The sequence below is a fragment of the Alligator mississippiensis genome, chromosome 1, assembly GCF_030867095.1.
Source record: "Alligator mississippiensis isolate rAllMis1 chromosome 1, rAllMis1, whole genome shotgun sequence".
NCBI classification, from domain to species: domain Eukaryota; kingdom Metazoa; phylum Chordata; order Crocodylia; family Alligatoridae; genus Alligator; species Alligator mississippiensis.
In genome coordinates, this window is record NC_081824.1 from 338,933,882 (window position 1) to 338,939,847 (window position 5,966).

Consider the following 5,966-nt stretch of genomic DNA (forward strand, 5'->3'; position numbering starts at 1 on the left):
AAAATGGAACACTTGTATCTACCTTTGTATCTGTAGTGGTGTTTTGTTTTAATCATGTTAAAATGTGGGCTTTGGGTTTCTTGTTTTTATCTGATTGGGGGGAAGGGAGGAGGGGTCAATCAGAGAAAACCTGGATCCCTGCTTAGCATTGCTTGCCTTGAAATACAGAAATGCTGCAGCTTTGGTTACCTGGTTGTCACTCGCTCATTGGCATGGTGTAGTGAGCAGTGTAAAGTAAATAAAATGACTTATTTCACAGTGTAATTAGTCAGTGCACAATAGTTTTTCCAGCAAACATGATAATTTTGTGCTTTTACTGTGATGATTTTATATTTAAGACCTGGCAGGGGCAAAGGTAGTGGGGCATGAGGCAGTGGCTTACGCTGGCTGACAGCTCTACAGGCTGATGGACACACACACACACACCCCCCCCCCTCCCCCCCGGGGCCTTATACCTCACAGCCTGCCAGGAAGCCTAGGCACCTCTGATTCAGTTAGCCTCTAAGGTGCACCCACCTTCTGAGCTTCACATGCAGCCGCTGGCCTGGTGAACCACATACCTCTTTCTTTACCCTCTAGATCTTCTCCCCCAACAAGGTCAGCAGAGCCGATGGTGGGGAATCTTCCCTCTCCAAAGCATCAGGAAATCTTAATACCAGGTTTGAAGTATTTTAATGATAGTGTCATGCCTGAGAAGCCAGAAATGATGGAAGAGGCAAGGATTTCTGAGGGGGACCTCTTGTATTAGATCAACTTGGTCATTAGGATAAAGTTAGAGCTGCTTGTGAATGGAAGACGCTCTTCCTTAGCAAAGGGAACTGAGGAACAAGGTATTGCATGCAAATAGTTGTCTAACTTGAGCCCAATGACAAGAGTTGGTCCGATAAAAGATCTCTCCCTTGGAAATCCTTGCCTCTCACAAGGTGCTTTAAATACCAAACAGCACTTGCTAAAGAGGAAAGCAGCAAGGGGCACTGCTGTGTTGGTTGGTCCCTTGCTTTTCAAACACTAAGATACTATTTTTGTCTCCTACTCCTTTTTTCACGACTTGATGCTTTCCTCTGGATAAATGTTTCTATGCTGTCCCTTATGCACTGTAATTCATATACTTGCCTACATATCACATTTTCCCCTGATCACTGCTGAGTACTCAGAAAACTGGCCCAGTAGTAGTACATCCAGCTTCTGCAGGGCACAGCGTTTGGATCCAGATGCTTCTGAGATACTTTAAGACTCTACGTATAATCCACTTTTTAAAGCTGGCTTGCCATTGATGGCTGTGTTCAGATGAGCATGGCTGTTTGTTTCCCCGGGGACAAGTAACAGTGGGTGGGGTACAGGAGGCTGTGGTCAGCAACTGTGCTGGCCCCAAGAAGCCTTACCTGGAGTCCTGGGGGCCTTGGGGAGCTGCAGCTGCAGAGCTCCTGCATTTGGGAACCTGGCTGGCAGCTGGAATGTGGCTCTGGCCAGCCAGGCTCGGGTTTTGGGCAGTGTGTGCTGCCACCATATGCGCTGCCCTGCTTTTTTTTTTTTGCCATGGGTTTTTTTTACCCTGGGAGATCCCAGGGTGAAAAAACCCTGTGTTGCAAGGCAGCAGTGCAGGGCATGCCTGCATGTGCAGTGTGTGGTGCTGCAGATGGGTCTGTGGCACCCCATAGCACACATCTGCGCTTGTCTGGAACGTGGTCAAAAAGTTTAGGAAAAAGATGCAGTTCAGAAAATACAAATGACAAGTTCTGTACAGGAAACCATTATGTCATGGCTATTACCTTTACAGATGGGGACAGACCCTACCCTGTTTTTTGTCCTGTGCTGCTAATAATTCTTGTTCTCATCTTTCCAACCTCTCTTATGGGCAGTCTTGACTCCCTTTTAGTGTTTCATATACGGGTTCACCAGTTTTATTTAAACAAGGAGTGTTTGAGGCAATTCATAGCGTTGTGCTTCTTCATCAAGTTATGGGATTCAATTTGGGATCAAGAGTGTACCTCTCTGTAACTAGATCATATTAAACTTTCACTTCATTTGCATGTGGAAAATCTGTTTATTACCAAAGTAAGAAAATATGTTGGGGGTGGATTTTTTTTATATATATTTTTTGTTTTAAAAGATGTTAAAGGGTTTTTTAACTCCTTTATCCAGCTCTAAAGTGGATCTGTATAATCATAGTATCAAGTGCACTCCATGCACTATAACACTGCAATACAAAACAGAACTGCATGCAAGTACATTAGAACAGATAAACTTTAGCATTCTAAGTGTTAAAGAAATTGCCTAGAAGTATACTTGATAGTAAAACTGACTTGGTCTGTTCTTGGGCAGTTCTTCTTTTGCCATTCAAAATGGGTAATTGTCAAGAAAAATAAGTACAAAAGCAGATGTTACATCCATGGGCAATTGTAGGATTTTGAAAAGGGGGGTGCAGATACTGTGGTGTATTCCACAACACACATTTTTCTCCAGTTAATAAAGTTTCTAATTTCTTTTTAATAGGCAAGGGGCCTTGGAGTGCATTGTTCAGTTTAAGATTAAAACAAAAATAAATATAACTTTACTAGAAAGTGCATTCATTTGCTATTTCGTATATTATGTATAAGAAGACAACACACTAGGCAAAAATAATCAAAAGATGTTTCATTAGTCTTGCCATCCATTAGAATGAAAGGCACATATCTTTCCGATGCATAAAACAAAATCTAGCCTTCTTGAGCATCTTAACAGCACATCCAATGCTTTTCTGAAAGTTATTTCCACACTTGAGTTAATGTTTCTAGTTTGTGTTAAAAGCAGTCTGCAGGGCTGTGGAATAGTAGTTACATTACAGGGAGCAGCTAACAGGCACCAAAATAGCAGAACAAAGGACAGCTTGATTAGTGGGATCATTAAAAACCATTAAAATGGAGGGAGGGCCTTTAACACTTGTGGCATGGAGAATTTAGAAAGAATCAGATGTATTAGAAATTAAAATGATCCAGGAACTAAAGCAACTCCCTCACTGCTGCCTGAATAGAAATGTTGCTGCCACTGCCAGGCAGTTGTTTTTAAACTTCGGGTTGAGCAGGAATCAAGTGGGGGAGGGTGCAACTGCACCCCCTCTGGACCCACCCCTGGTTATAGCCTCATCTTCAAAAGTTTATACTTTTAAAATAAACAATCTATAATTTACTAGAGCAAAGATTTACAATTCCCATTTATTATCAATCACTTAGGAAGTATAGTGAAAATGTACACAAATATATATTGTTAATCACTTTAGTGGTTAAAATCTACACCATGAAAGAATGATTAAGTACCTATAATATACTTGGCTTACATCAGCTCTAATCAACGCTCATTTTGGTAACATAATCCCCTCTGTCCAAAAATACTGCAAAAATTACAACCACCCTTTGACCAAACTATACAGGAGCTTTCAGGGAACAAACATGAAATATATTTGTTTCCTACCTACACAGGAATCCTTCATAATTTTTTCAAGGGACTTAAGGTACTACTCCTTTCGGTCATATATGCTTGCTGCTGCTTCTTTCCAAACTTGTCTGAGCTTGTTCACAAGAAGTTCAGCCTTGCCCATTTCATCATGCATCGTTCATTTATTTCGAAGCCAGAAAAATGCTTTGTAACATGAGGTATTCAGAGCATCTCTAAATAAACTCTTACTTAGCAAGTTTAAACAGTTGTGTTAGCTGCCCCATTGAAAGAATCCTATTTTTAAGGGTGAACGAGAGCCAAACTAATCCATTTTTACACGACAATTTTGTATTTTGTTCCCATCACCCAAGTAATTCACCTGTATAGTCTCACAGATTTCACAATAAAGCTATATCTATACTTTTGCAGGACTGGGACCTGTAGTTTCTGGTCTGCTGTCTTTGACTTATTCTGCTCCCTTTACGCTGCCTCAAGACACGCAGATAAGCAGCTGCTCACATGTCCCTGGCTGAGGAGACCCCTTGTGTGGCCAGTTCCCAGCAGGCAGAGACAAATATTGATTACCTTCTGTGTCACACTTCCCATCCCACACACCTGGAGAGATGATTATGATATAAGGGCATAGATATCCCTTGCTGCTGTCTGGTGTGTTGCTCCTTGGAGGACTCTTACCAGATGATGGAGTTTTAGAGCACCCCCCCCCCCCCCAAGAGAATCTTAAATTCAATAAAAGTGCTGTGGCTTAGTGTTAAATTGAACAGGAAGTTTAAAGGCTCTCTGATGGCCTTTTCTCTGTGGCACTTAGCACAGCAGAGTGAACAAAGTAAAATATGTGCCGCCAAGATTAAGATAATAGTATGCCATGCCCACATTATCCCAGGTGTTACTCTTTCCTGATCATCTTCACCAACATGAGCAGTACTAACATAAATTATCTCACAGCAGCTGTGATGTCTCCACTCCTTACTAATAGTAAAACTCATGACTGCAAGTTTGCCAAAGCCACCTATCAATATGAACATTTTGGTTTCATTTATTTAAAACATTGTCATTCACTGGAGAATTAAAGGAACACCGCAAAGGTTGATGGGCTCCAAAATCCACAAGCAGTGAGTGGAAAAGAGAGCAACAGGTTAAATATGCAATGGCATTTGATTCAACACTCCACTTCAGACTCTTGTAACTCTGTTTAGAATGAGGGACAATAATTGAATATGCCTCTTAATTTTAATAGGGAAAGAAAAAGGTAACAATGACGTCAATTTGGGCCTTTAATTGCTCTTCCTTCCCTCTCATTTTTGTCAAAAGAATTTTTAGGGACTTGTTGACAGGGAGGTAATATTCTTCCATTGACAGCAATGGTGAAAGCTGCAGCATAGACGGGGCAGAGCCCAGCTTTTTTTCAAAGTAATGCAAAAGATGTCAGCCACCTCTTCCAGTAGGGTTCCCATTATTAGCATCAGGATGGAGCTGCATCCACAGAAGAATGACAGATCTAAATTTTCCCAGTAAGCACACATTCTTTAAGTTTTTATTCTACATCTTATTTCCTATTTAAAAGGTTCAAATGATCATGTATGGGGGATCAAGGGTCAACCTCTATATTTTCTTATGCTTTACATCTGCAATATTGCCACATTTGAACACCAAACAGTGCCCAGGTGCACATTCCAGAATGTCTACACTAATTGTAATATTTACCTCACACAACGTTTCATTTTTCACAGAAGTTATTTTCCTCTTTAAAATAAATCCAACGTTGATCTGCAGTAGCACTGGCAGAGCCCTTTAGACATAGGTACAAAATGAAATGAAAATGTCTCACCTGCTCATAAATCCTGCATTTGGAAAGATACACTTGATATTCGCCCATCTGGCTGCCTGTATTAGCTACTCTCAACAAGGTGCAAGTTTCACTTTAGCGCAGGTGTCAAATGAAGGCAGGATGAAATGGCCACCCAGCATAATTTTCAAAGTGATTTATTCTGCAAGAAGCTCCTGAGACTGTAAGTTTAGACTGGTTACAAGTGCCTTCTTACATTGATGATTGCTTGCAGACACGCATTGAACTATAGGGTGAGGCATTCATCTTTACAAAAAAAAAATAAAAAATACTTATTACCACCAAATAACTAGTTTTCAGAAATGCTTGGAACAGCAGGTTGTGATTTTTAAAACAGAGATTGCAAAGAACTTGAAAGCATTGACAGGCCTTTGTATAACAAGAAAAATGTTTGATTTGCCTTTAAAAAAAAGTTCAGTGGTGGTAGGTAGCACATTAAAGGCTTGACCTCTTTGTTAATGTCACTATCTGACAGTCCTTTGTGGACTAGTGAATTTGGTCTTCCATACAAGTACACAGGGAAAGAGAAGACTTCTATAATCACTCAAGGTAGGACGCCTAGCTTTATGGAAAGGCAGGAGAAATTATTATGGTTCATGGGACAGAATTGTTGTACATTACCTAAGCCTTAAATTCTAATTTTTTTCTTCATGACAAGAAGTGAACCAGGGGAAAGGTCACAAAACAAGCA